General features: G+C 45.6%; 1 protein-coding gene across 1 annotated transcript in view; it reads right to left on the bottom strand.

Moving 5' to 3' along the window:
- Positions 1–5,329: 5,329 nt before the first annotated feature.
- Positions 5,330–14,785, bottom strand: part of LOC139235179 (zinc metalloproteinase-disintegrin-like batroxstatin-2) — a 546,822-nt gene continuing 537,366 nt past the window's right edge. The window contains exon 25 of the mRNA XM_070866402.1: positions 5,330–5,790. The gene's annotated coding sequence lies outside the window, so the exon portion shown is untranslated. The remainder of the gene's footprint in view (positions 5,791–14,785) is intronic.

Below are 14,785 nucleotides of genomic sequence, written 5' to 3'. Positions count from 1 at the left end.
AAATACCCTCCCACAGCAAATACCATCTCAAAGCAAATACCCTCCCACACAGCAAATACCCTCCCACACAGCAAATACCCTCCCACACAACAAATACCCTCCCACAGCAAATACCCTCCCACGCAGTAAATACCCTCCCACAGCAAATACCCTCCCACACAGCAAATACCCTCCCACACAGCAAATACCCTCCCACGCAGAAAATACCCTCCCACACAGCAAATACGCTCCCACAGCAAATGCCCTCCCACAGCAAATACCCTCCCACATCAAATACCCTCCCATACAGCAAATACCCTCCCACAGCAAATACCCTCGCACACAGCAAATACCCTCCCACACAGCAAATAACCTCCCAAAGCAAATACCCTCCCACAGCAAATACCCTCCCACACAGCAAATACCCTCCACACAGCAAATACCCTCCCACAGCAAATACCCTCCCACACAGCAAATACCATCCCACAGCAAATACCCTCCCACACAGCAAATACCCTCCCACACAGCAAATACCCTCCCACAGCAAATACGCTCCACACAGCAAATACCCTCCCACACAGCAAATACCCTCCCACACAGCAAATACCCTCCCACAGCAAATACCCTCCACACAGCATATACCCTCCCGCAGCAAATAGCCTCCCACAGCAAATATCCTCCCACAGCAAATACCCTCCCACAGCAAATACCCTCCCACAGCAAATACCCTCCACACAGCAAATACCCTCCCACAGCAAAAAGCCTCCCACAGCAAATACCCTCCCACAGCAAATACCCTCCCACACAGCAAATACCCTCCACACAGCAAATACCCTCCCACACAGCAAATACCCTCCACACAGCAAATACCCTCCCGCAGCAAATAGCCTCCCATAGCAAATACCCTCCCACAGCAAATACCCTCCCACAGCAAATACCCTCCCACAGCAAAAACCCTCCCACACAGCAAATACTCTCCCACACAGTAAATACCCTCCACACAGCAAATACCCTCCCACACAGCAAATACTCTCCCACACAGCAAATACCCCCCCACACAGAAAATACCCTCCCACAGCAAATACCTTCCCACAGCAAATACCCTCCCACACAGCAAATACTCTCCCACACAGCAAATACCCTCCCACAGCAAATACCCTCCCACACATGAAATACCCTCCCACAGCAAATACCTTCCCTCAGCAAATACCCTCCCACTGCAAATACCCTCCCACACAGCAAATACCCTCCCACACAGCAAATACCCTCCCACAGCAAATACCCTCCCACTGCAAATACCCTCCCACACAGCAAATACCCTCCCACACAGCAAATACCCTCCCACAGCAAATACCCTCCCACAGCAAATACCCTCCCACAAAGCAAATACCCTGCCACAGCAAATACCCTCCCACACAACAAAGACCATCCCACAGCAAATACCCTTCCTCACAGCAAATACCCTCCCACAGCAAATACCCTCCAACGCAGCAAATACCATCCCTCAGCAGATACCCTCCCATACAGCAAATACCCTCCCACACAGTAAATACCCTCCCACAGCAAATACCCTCCCACAAAGCAAATACCCTCCCACACAGCAAATACCCTCCCACACAGCAAATACCCTCCCACAAAGCAAATACCCTGCCACAGCAAATATCCTCCCACACAGCAAATACCCTCCCACAGCAAATACTCTCCCACTTCAAATACTCTCCCACAGAAAATACCCTCCCACAGAAAATACCCTCCCACAGAAAATACCCTCCCACTTAGCAAATACCATCTCACACAGCAAATACCCTGCCACAGCAAATACCCTCCCACACAGCAAATACCCTCCCACACAGAAAAGACCCTCCCACAGCAAATACCCTCCCATACAGCAAATACCCTCCTACACAGTAAATACCCTCCCACAGCAAATACCCTCCCACAAAGCAAATACCCTCCAACACAGCAAATACCTTCCCACACAGCAAATACCCTCCCACACAGCAAATACCCTCCCACACAGCAAATACCCTGCCACAGCAAATACCCTCCCAAAGCAAATACCCTTCCACACAGCAAATACCCTCCCACAGCAAATACTCTCCCACTTCAAATACCCTCCCACAGAAAATAGCCTCCCACAGAAAATACCCTCCCACTTAGCAAATACCCTCTCACACAGCAAATACCCTGCCACAGCAAATACCCTCCCACTTAGCAAATACCCTCTCACACATCAAATACCCTCCCACAACAAATACCCTCCCACACAGCAAATACCCTCCCACACAGCAAATACCCTCCCACAACAAATACCCTCCCACGCAGCAAATACCCTCCCACACAGCAAATACACTCCCACACAGCAAATATCCTCCCACTAAGCAAATACCCTCCCACAGCAAATACCCTCCCACGCAGAAAATACCCTCCCACAGCAAATACCCTCCCACGCAGAAAATACCCTCCCACACAGCAAATACGCTCCCACAGCAAATGCCTTCCCACTGCAAATACCCTCCCACAGCAAATACCCTCCCACAGCAAATACCCTCCCACACAGCAAATACCCTCCCGCAGCAAAAAGCCTCCCACAGCAAATACCCTCCCACAGCAAATACCCTCCCACACAGAAAATACCCTCCACACAGCAAATACCCTCCACACAGCAAATACCCTCCCGCAGCAAAAAGCCTCCCACAGCAAATACCCTCCCACAGCAAATACCCTCCCACAGCAAATACCCTCCCGCAGCAAATACCTTCCCGCAGCAAAAACCCTCCCACACAGCAAATATTCTCCACACAGCAAATACCCTCCACACAGCAAATACCCTCCCACACAGCAAATACTCTCCCACACAGCAAATACTCTCCCACACAGCAAATACTCTCCCACACAGCAAATACTCTCCCACACAGCAAATACCCCCCCACAGAAAATACTCTCCCACAGCAAATACCCTCCCACAGCAAATACCCTCCCACACAGCAAATACCCTCCCACACAGCAAATACTCTCCCACAGCAAATACCCTCCCACAGCAAACCCTCGCACACATCAAATACCCTCCACACAGCAAATACCCTCCACACAGCAAATACCCTCCCACAGCATATACCCTGCCACACAGCAAATACCCTCCCACAACAAATATCCTCCCACGCAGCAAATACCCTCCCACACAGCAAATACCCTCGCACACAGCAAATAGCCTCCCACACAGCAAATACCCTCCCAAAGCAAATACCCTCCCACAGCAAATACCCTCCCACAGCAAATACCCTCCCACACAGCAAATACCCTCCACACAGCAAATACCCTCCCACAGCAAATACCCTCCCACAGCAAATACCCTCCCACACAGCAAATACCCTCCCACAGCAAATACCCTCCCACACAGCAAATACCCTCCCACAGCAAATACCCTCCCACAGCAAATACCCTCCCACAGCAAATACCCTCCCACACAACAAATACCCTCCAACACAGCAAATACCCTCCCACACAGAAAATACCCTCCCACAGCAAATACCCTCCACACAGCAAATACCCTCCCGCAGCAAATAGCCTCCCACAGCAAATACCCTCCCACAGCAAATACCCGCCACACAGCAAATACCCTCTGCGAGGACAAAGCCTCCCACAGCAAATACCCTCCCACAGCAAATACCCTCCCACACAGCAAATACCCTCCACACAGCAAATACCCTCCCACACAGCAAATACCCTCCCACACAGCAAATACCCTCCACACAGCAAATACCCTCCCGCAGCAAATAGCCTCCCACAGCCAATATCCTCCCACAGCAAATACCCTCCCACAGCAAATACCCTCCCACACAGCAAATACCCTCCCACAGCAAATACCTTCCCGCAGCAAAAACCCTCCCACACAGCAAATACTCTCCCACAAAGCAAATACCCTCCACACAGCAAATACCCTCCCACACAGCAAATACTCTCCCACACAGCAAATCCTCTCCCACACAGCAAATACGCCCCCCACACAGAAAATACTCTCCCACAGCAAATACCCTCCCACAGCAAATATCCTCCCACAGCAAATACCCTCCCACACAGCAAATACCCTCCCACACAGCAAATACCTTCCCACAGCAAATACCCTCCCACACAGCAAATACTTTCCCACAGCAAATACCCTCCCACAGCAAACCCTCCCACACAGCAAATACCCTCCCATAGCAAATACTCCCCCACACAGAAAGTACCCTCCCACAGCAGATACCCTCCCACATAGCAAATACCCTCCCACAGCAAATACCCTCCCACAGCAAATACCCTCCCACAGCAAATACCCTCCCACGCAGAAAATACCCTCCCACACAGCAAATACCCTCCCACAGCAAATGCCCTCCCACAGCAAATACCCTCCCACGCAGCAAATATCCTCCCATAGCAAATACCCCCCCACACAGAAAGTACCCTCCCACAGCAGATACCCTCCCACATAGCAAATACCCTCCCACACAGCAAATACCCTCCCACTGCAAATACCCTCTCACACAGCAAATACCCTCCCATAGCAAATACCCTCCCACAGCAAATACCCTCCCACGCAGAAAATACCCTCCCACACAGCAAATACCCTCTGATGCAGCAAATACCCATGTAAACATCAGATTGAAGTTCTGGAGGCAGCGCAGAGACCAGCCAGTAGGCTGATCCCAAGTGTCAGAGGTCTGAGGAAAGCCTTGAGGTTTTCAGTCTGGAAATGATATGATTTAGAAGTGATTGCATAGAGGTAAATAAGATTGTTAAGGCTTTACAGAAAGTGTTTACCCAGATTACTTTAAAGCAGAACAAGAGGACATAGGTTGAAACTAGAAAATTGTACTTTTAGGTCTGAGGAAACTCTTAATCATACAAGGATGATCAACCCGTGCTCGGTGTTTGTGTTAACGACGGTGAAATGTGTGAGTATATTAAAGGTGCTGTGGTTGTGTACATTTTCTTGCAGTTGTGTTTGGGATTTTATGTTCATCCATGCACCCTGGTGGAAAGGAACAGCTGAGCCATATTTGTAGTGCCCACACCTGCACTTTCTAGCTGTGTGTTGTTTTGGTAGCTGGTGGTCTGATGAACATACATTGGAGGCAGAAACCAAGTGGTGTTTCCCCCTCCCCAGCTTGGGTGCACTGAATACGGCCCGAGTCTCATCCTGGCTGACATTAGCGGGTGATGACGCCCGGAACCCTCTGGGTTCCATGGTGCATTTAAAGCAGCAGACGGTTGTCCCCCATGTCTAGATGTATAACCAGGAACTGATATTAGCACAACAGAAAGCAGGCAAACACCAGTGACAAAACATGTCAATAATTTATTGTCATTAACTAACAGTAACTAATTTATCTTATTTAACACAAAAGCAAAATACTGCGGATTATTTAACAACTGGTTTAATTATGGAGTATAATAGAATGTAAGGTTGAATATTAATATAATTTATATACACTTGAAGATCCACTCACCATCACTTTACACTATGTAACCAATATTTCTGAAAACACACATGCAGATTTATGAAGATCTTTGCTAGCCACTCTGGTATGGATGCAACGAGTGTGGGGAAATGTCGAGCGGGATTGGATGGCTGTTTGGGGATGCGGATGATGGAGTGGTATTAGTATTTTGTTCGGGATAGATGGGTGGTTGAATCTGTGCTAATATCCCAATGTCCAGGGGCTTGTCTCACCACAGCGCATCACAAACTCTGCTTCCACATGCTCCTTTAGGCTCTGATCTCAATACTTGGTATGGAGTCATCATGGTTAAGACGTAGGTGTAAAAAATCTGTGGAGAGAATAGTAAACTGAATAACTAGTCAGCAGAAAGGCAAAGTAATAGGGATTTAATCAGTAATTCTCTACCCATATAAATGTGTGGCATCTGTGTCAGGACATTTGCAAATCCTAAAGGGAGTCTCCAGAAAGCTTCTGTATTATCAACTTAAAGAGAAAAGACTAAAAGCTCCACTGGAATGCTTGGGCTTCACTCACAATATTTAAGGACCTGAAGAACTCCCGTCTTATTGGACTGAGGCTGAGTTTAACCCCTGACACAAGGGAATTTAGTGGTACAAAGTGAATGAGTCACCTGTAGGTGTCGTCATCCTTCCAACAAAGGTGTCAACCATGGTTCAGTAATATGAATATCAAAGGACTTTTGCCTTAATCAGATTCAGCTAGAATCATGTGAGTTTTTGACACCGCTCCCTGCTACAACTGTTTAATCTAAGCAGGAGGCTATGTGAAGAGATCTCTAGATTCATTCTTATACTCACCGAGGAAAACATAAATCAAAAGGAACACCAACAGGGAAAAGGGCAAACAATATAGAGGATAATGTCCACCTGAAGAATGAGGCCAAAGCACCAGAGCATCTTTCAATTTTCTGCTTTAGGTAACACTCAACGTACTATGGAAAACTCTCACACGGACACACCCAGACAGGCCATCCATTTGGGATCAAGTAGCAAGGGTGGACTCTGCTCTGACAAATCGCACATCTTTCTAAGCAGTTAAACTTGAGATAGAAGCACTTGGTAAAGGTATGCGGGCTACTGTAAGATGTCTTGGAGTGCTGTTCGCCTAACCGGAGCCCAAAGTAGCAGCCGCTGAACAAACTGAATGGCTACATGTACTAAATTAGCAAATGAGACAATCCCGTTTGGACAGAGGAATGTGTTCCTATAACACTTGAATTAAGCTGCTACTTGAGACTGCCTATCTGAAATTAATGTTCACAGTCAGTAATACAGAGTCATGTAAATTGGGCTGTCATTTCTTGATGCAAATGAAATTGCTGGGCTGCAGATAGATCAGAATTCACAATGAAATATTCTCGTTTATAAAACTTTCTGGTGGGATAAGAAAGGAAGGGAGGAGGGAGTGTATTAATTAGAGGCAATATCTAAAAAAGATGTTTGTGGTAAGAAAGTGGAGTTTTTTCTCGAGTTTGCTTCAGCCAATATTCCAACAAGCATGATGTAATCTGGCTGTGGGTAATGAAGCTGACGACATCGGAGACCCAAAGGTAGGGGGTCAGTTGAGAAACAGTGGCACATTACACAGAGATAAAAATGGATCTTGTTCAGATTAAAAGCAAAGAAAAATTTGAAAATAGAACCAAAGATCAGCAATAGGAAATATTTAGCCTAAACACCTGTCCCTCCACCACCAGCATACCGTGCAGTGTGCACTATCTAAAGGATGCCACGGCTTATTCAGCAGCACCTCCCAAACCTGCAACCTTCACCACCTAGGACAAGTGCAGCAAGTGCATGGGAGCACCATCCAAGTTACAAACCATCCTGGACATATATCACCGTTCCTTCATCATCGTTGGGTCAAAATCCTAGAACTCTACGTAACAGCATCATGGACTGCAGTCATTCAAGAAGGCCCACCACCATCACAGGGTAACTAGGGATGGGCAATAAATGCCGGCCTTGCCAGTGATACATGCAAGAATGAATAATCTTTAAAAAAAGGGACTGGATAGGGTTCAAATTATGCATATTCTAGTGACGATAAATGGGAACGTATTGAAGGCTGAGTTTTCATGGATCAATAGGGAGATGATATAAAATTTAATATGGTGGTGGACCAGTGACCAGAAGTTGAGAGTTCAAACCCACCATTGGCAAGTTATGAATGTTGGAGGAACTTGCATAAATAGAGTGGGGTTAAGGCCAAAGAGCGATTTGAAGCTAAGAAGTTTAAATTTGGGGGATAACATAGAAAATAGGTGCAGGAGTAGGCCATTCGGCCCTTCAAGCCTGCACCACCATTTAATAAGATCATGGTTGATCATTCACCTCAGTACCCCTTTCCTGCTTTCTCTCCATACCCCTTGATCCCTTTAGCCGTAAGCGCCATATCTAACTCCCTCTTGAATATATCCAACAAACTGGCCTCAACAACTCTCTGCGGTAGAGAATTCCACAGGTTCACCACTCTCTGGGTGAAGAAGTTTCTCCTCAGCTCAGTCCTAAATGACTTACCCCTTATCCTTAGACGATGTCCCCTGGTTCTGGACTTCCCCAACATCGGGAACATTCTTCCTGCATCTAACCTGTCCAATCCCGTCAGAATTTTATATGTTTCTATGAGATCCCCTCCCATAACAAGCCGATGTAGATCAGAATACAACTGGATGATTGTCAAGTGGAGCTTTGTGTAGGACAGGATACCGGTAGCTGTGTTTTTGACACGTTGGTGCTTGTGGAAGGTTGAAGATGGGAGGACAGAGGGGAGGGTGTTGGAATAATTGAATGTAGAAGTGCCAGAAGCATGAGTAATGAGCTGAGATAGGAGTGGAGCTGTTGAAATGGAGCTGGGTACAAAGTTGAACAGAACACGAGGCTTTTACATGGTCTCCTTTAGCCTGAGCGATTGGTTGGGCATGAAGATGGAATTAGTGGCAGTGGACAAAACAATGGTTTCAATCTTCCTGATGTTAAGTTGGAGAAGTTGTGGCTCATCCATGACCTGATATCAGACAGGAAATCTGGCAGCAGCCACAGTCATTGGATTGAGAGAGGTGGTGGACAGGTAGAGCTGGGCATCATCAACATACCTTTGGAAGCTGATCCCATACAGATGATGTAACTGAGTGGCAGCTTGTAGATGAGGAACAACACTGGGCCAAGCATAAAATCTTGAGAAACTGCAACGGTGACAGTGCAGGAGCAGGAAGCCATTGCTGCATATGTGCTGGCTATGTTGGAGTGGAGCCGAACCAGGGCGGACAAGACGAGAAGTAATTTAGGAGACGGTGTGCCCTCTGTATATTGCACAGAAGTCACGGACAACAAAGCATAACAATACAATTAGAGGTTTTCATTTTTGGTATTCGGCACAGCCGTCTGGGTACCTTGAGCAGGCAGCTACTGGAACGGATAGATTCGTATAGGGAGTTTTGCTGGAGTTTGGAGGCAATGATGTGTTCAAGGAAAGGGAGGTTAGAGATGAGCAGTTGTTGGAGAGTATGGATGGGTCAAGAGTTTTTTGAAGACAAATGGAATCCTTGGTTTTATATCTAGAGCTATAGAATACAAAAGTAGATAATGTTGAACTTGTACAAGACCTTTATTAGCCTAAAGTTATAATGGAGTTAGCAAGATTGAAGGCTTCTAGCTATTGAGACTTTGTATTCTTGGGATGTGGGTGATGCTGACAAGGCTGTAATTATTCCCAGCCCTGGATACCCACAGGAGGTGATGGGCTGCCTTAAACTGTTGCAGTCCTTGTTACACCTTGTAATGGTGCTCCTACAATGGTTTAGGAAGGGAATTGCAGGAATGACTTGCATTTCTATGGCGTCTTTCACAACCTCAGGGACGTCCCAAAGCGCTTTACAGTCAATGAAGTACTTTTGAAGTGTAGTCATTGTTGTACTGTCGGAAATGTGTCAGCCAATTTGTACACAGCAAGCTCCCACAAACAGCAATGTGATAATGAGCAGATAATCTGTTGTTGTAGTGTTGATTGCGGGATAAATATTGGCCAGGACTCCAAGGAAAACTCTTCAACAAAATAGTGCCATGGAATCTTTTACACCCACTTTAGAGAGCAGACGGGGCCTCGGTTGCCGTCTCATCCGAAAGACGGCACCTCCAACAGTGCAGCACTCCCTCAGTACTGCACTGGATGGCAGCCTAGATTTTGTGCACAAGTCTCTGGAGTAGGACTTGAACCCATGACCTTGTGACGCAGAGGCGAGAGAGCTACCCACTGAGCCACAGTTGGGTTATAAAAATGTATATTGTTTCCACTGGTCAGTGAGACAGTAATGAAAAAGTTGAGGAATGTGGAGTTTTCTGTCACAAACTATCATTGAAGTATAGTTCATAATTTCTGTGAAAAGGGAATTAGAAAACAGCTTGAATAAAGATGAATATTAAATGGCATGAGGTGCAAACAAGAGAGTGAGGATAGATTAGGCGGCTCATGTGAAAAAAGCACTGGTTCATACGATGGACTGAATGGCCTGTTTCTGTGATGGAACAGTTAATGATAATGCTTGGGCAACTGCATCTGGACATAAATCTGAACATCAAGGTAGGAAGCATTAGTCTTTGTGTGAAAGGTTTGTAAGAGGTGAGTATGGCAAACAGAAATACCTTCACTTATTGGATTTTTTCTGGTCACACCACTCACAAGGACAAACTTGGTTATTGCTAGCCATGTCTGCAAGTTGCAGGAACAATACATTACAGTCTGGTCTGTCCTGTTTAATAAAAGGGGTTTAATGTGCTAATGTCTGCTGTGTGTGGAGCCATTGATGTCATTCTAGAACATAAGAACATAAGAATTAGGAACAGGAGTAGGCCATCTAGCCCCTCGAGCCTGCTCCGCCATTCAACAAGATCATGTCTGATCTGGCCGTGGACTCAGCTCCACTTACCCGCCCGCTCCCCGTAACCCTTAATTCCCTTATTGGTTAAAAATCTATCTATCTGTGACTTGAATACATTCAATGAGCTAGCCTCAACTGCTTCCTTGGGTAGAGAATTCCACAGATTCACAACCCTCTGGGAGAAGAAATTCCTTCTCAACTCTGTTTTAAATTGGCTCCCCCGTATTTTGAGGCTGTGCCCCCTAGTTCTAGTCTCCCCGACCAGTGGAAACAACCTCTCTGCCTCTATCTTGTCTATCCCTTTCATTATTTTAAATGTTTCGATAAGATACCCCTCATCCTTCTGAACTCCAACGAGTAAAGACACAGTCTACTCAATCTATCATCATAAGGTAACCCCCTCATCTCCGGAATCAGCCCAGTGAAGCGTCTCTGTACCCCCTCCAAAGCTAGTATATCCTTCCTTAAGTAAGGTGACCAAAACTGAACGCAGTACTCCAGGTGCGGCCTCACCAATACCCTATACAGTTGCAGCAGGACCTCCCTGCTTTTGTACTCCATCCCTCTCGCAATGAAGGCCAACATTCCATTCGCCTTCCTGATTACCTGCTGCACCTGCAAACTAACTTTTTGGGATTCATGCACAAGGACTCCCAGGTCCCTCTGCACCGCAGCATGTTGTAATTTCTCCCCATTCAAATAATATTCCCTTTTACTGTTTTTTTTTCCAAGGTGGATGACCTCACATTTTCCTACATTGTATTCCATCTGCCAAACCTTAGCCCATTCGCTTAACCTATCTGAATCTCTTTGCATCCTCTCTGTGTCCTCTACACAACCCGCTTTCCCATTAATCTTTGAGTCATCTGCAAATTTTGTTACACTGCACTCTGTCCCCTCTTCCAGGTCATCTATGTATATTGTAATCAGTTGTGGTCCCAGCACCGATCCCTGTGGCACACCACTAACCACCGATTTCCAACCCGCAAAGGACCCATTTATCCCGACTCTCTGCTTTCTGTTAGCCAGCCAATTCTCGATCCATGCTAATACATTTCCTCTGACTCCGCGTACCTTTATCTTCTGCAGTAACCTTTTGTGTGGCACCTTATCGAATGCCTTTTGGAAATCTAAATACACCACATCCATTGATACACCTCTATCCACCATGCTCGTTATATCCTCAAAGAATTCCAGTAAATTAGTTAAACATGATTTCCCCTTCATGAATCCATGTTGCGTCTGCTTGATTGCACTATTCCTATCTAGATGTCCCGCGATTTCTTCCTTAATGATAGCTTCAAGCATTTTCCCCACTACAGATGTTAAACTAACCGGCCTATAGTTACCTGCCTTTTGTCTGCCCCCTTTTTTAAACAGAGGCGTTACATTAGCTGCTTTCCAATCCGCTGGTACCCCCCCAGAGTCCAGAGAATTTTGGTAGATTATAACGAATGCATCTGCTATAACTTCCGCCATCTCTTTTAATACCCTGGGATGCATTTCATCGGGACCAGGGGACTTGTCTACCTTGAGTCCCATTAGCCTGTCCAGCACTACCTCCCTAGTGATAGTGATTGTCTCAAGGTCCTCCCTTCCCACATTCCTGTGACCAGCAATTTTTGGCATGGTTTTTGTGTCTTCCACTGTGAAGACCGAAGCAAAATAATTGTTTAAGGTCTCAGCCATTTCCACATTTCCCATTATTAAAACTCCCTTCTCATCTTCTAAGGGACCAACATTTACTTTAGTCACTCTTTTCCGTTTTATATATCGGTAAAAGCTTTTACTATCTGTTTTTATATTTTGCGCAAGTTTACTTTCGTAATCTATCTTTCCTTTCTTTATTGCTTTCTGTGCAGTATTGTCCCTGATAGTTGGCTGGAAAAATGTTAATCACAGATAATTCAAAATGCTTGGGATAAACATCCCATGTAACTCTCAGCCTGTGATTAGCTAATCATCTAAGGTACTTAAGAGAAATACAGTTTTTAATTTCCTTTGTTCTCATGTTATTTGTAAATGAACTTGGCCAATAAGTTGTCTGAATTGCAATCGGAGGCAGTCAGTCTGAAACCAGCAGATATAGAGCTAATAACCTGGGGACGATAATGTAGCCGATATGTCACTGGACTAATAACCCAGAGAATGTGAGTTCAAATCCTACCATGGCAGGTAGAGAATTTGCATTCAGTTTTAAAAATCTGGAACTAAAACGCTGGTATCAGGAACAGTGACCATAAAGCTGTTGAATTGTCAGAAAAACCCAACTGGTTCACTAATGTCCTTCAGGGAAGGAAACTTGCCGTCCTTACCCCATTTCACACCAGTGTGGTTGACTCCAAATGCCCTCCGAAACAAACCACTCAGCTGGGGAACTGGGGAATCTCTCTGTCTCTCTCTCCTCCTTTGAGGTGCTCATTAACGGCATTTGACTAAGTTTTTGGTCACCTGTCCTAATATCTCCTTTTGTGGCTTAATGTCAAATTCTATCTGATAACGCTCCTGTGAAGTGACGGGACATTTTACTATGTTAAAGGGATGATATAAATGTGTTGTTGTAGAGATGAGCAGTCATTGTTGGCCCTGTCTGAGACGCCCACATCCCACAAATCAATAAAAAGAGGATCCATTTTATATCGAGGATTAGTACAGGATATTTGAACAGATATGATGCATTCTGGTCTGTTGTTCTTTTGGTAGCTGTCATTCTAAAATTCAAACATTGTGCAGAGCGGGTTTAACAGCAAACTAAAGGCCATACAGATAGAATGATGCTGAGTATGTGGTCTTGCTGGAAACAGATGCCAGGGAATCCAACACTGGGTTTTCAAATATATACAGAATTTGTGTTTTGTTGAGTTTGTTTCTGACAGTTACCCTTTGAATTTAAGTGGTCAGATAGTCAAAATCCTGGATATTCTGTCAGAATCATAGAAATTTACAGCACAGAAGGAGACCATTCGGCTCATTGTGTCCTCGCCGGCCGACAAAGATCTATCCAGCCTAATCCCACTTTTCAGCTCTTTGTCTGTAGCCTTGTAGGTTACGGCACTACAAGTGCATATTCAAGTACTTTTAAAATGCTATGAGGGTTTCGGCCTCTACTACCCTTTCAGGCAGTGAGTTCATGACTCCCACCACCCTCTGAACCAATTCTTTCCCCTGCAAATCCCTTCTAAACCTCCTACCACTTACTTTAAATCTATGCCCCCTGGGTATTGACCTCTCTGCTAAAGTGAGTATGTCCTTCCTATCTGGGCCCCTCATGCTTTTATACACCTCAATGAGGTCTTCGCTCAGACTCCTCAGTTCCAAAGAAAACAACCTTAGCCTATCCAATCTGTCCTCTGCACGCTCTCTAGTGCAATCACATCTTTCCTGTAATGCTGTAACCAGAACAGCACGCAGTACTTTAGCTGTGGCCTAACGAGTGTTTTATACAGTTCAAGCATAACCCCCCCCCCACCCGGCTCTTATATTCTATGCCTCAGCTAATAAAGGCAAGTATCCCATATGCCTTTAACCACCTTATCTACCTGTCCTGCTACCTTCAGGGATCTGTGGACCTGCACTCCAAGGTCCCTCTGTTCCTCTACATTTCCCAGTGTTGTACCATTTAATGTGTATTCCCTCACCTTGTTAGACCTCCCCAAATGCATTACCTCACACTTCTCCGGATTGAATTCCATTTGCCACTGTTCTGCCCACCTGACCAGTTCATTGATATCTTCCTACAGTAAATAGATTCTTCTTCATTATCAACCACACGGACTGTTTCTGTATGACCTGCAAACTTCTTAAACATACCCCCAACATTCAAATAAGAACATAAGAATTAGGAGCATTAGGGCATACGGCCCCTCGCCATTTAATACGATCATGGCTGATCCGATCACAGGCTGATCCTGACTCCACTTCCCTGCCCGCTCCCCATAACCCCTTATTCCCTTATCGGTTAACAAACTGTCTATCACTGTCTTAAAATGACCCAGCTTCCACAACTCTCTGGGGCAGCGAATTCCACAGATTTACAACTCTTTGAGAGAAGAAATTTCTCCTCATCTCAGTTTTAAATGGGCGGCCCCTTATTCTAAGATTATGCCCCCTAGTTCTAGTTTCCCCTATCAGTGGAAACATCTTCTCTGCATCCACTTTGTCGAGCCCCCTCATAATCTTACACGTTTCGATAAGATCACCTCTCATTCTTCTGAATTCCAATGAGTAGAGACCCAACCTACTCAACTTTCCTCATAAGTCAAGCCCCTCATCTCAGGAATCAACCGAGTGAACCTTCTCTGAACTGCCTCCAAAGCAAGTATATCCTTTCGTAAATATGGAACTCAAAACTGGACGCAGTATTCCAGGTGTGGCCTCACCAATACCCTGTATAACTGTATCAAGACTTCCCTGCTTTTATACTCCA

Source organism: Pristiophorus japonicus, chromosome 2 (assembly GCF_044704955.1).
Source record: "Pristiophorus japonicus isolate sPriJap1 chromosome 2, sPriJap1.hap1, whole genome shotgun sequence".
Lineage (NCBI taxonomy): Eukaryota > Metazoa > Chordata > Chondrichthyes > Pristiophoridae > Pristiophorus > Pristiophorus japonicus.
Note: the sequence above shows the minus strand (reverse complement) of the source record. Positions and strands in the feature narration are given on the sequence as shown.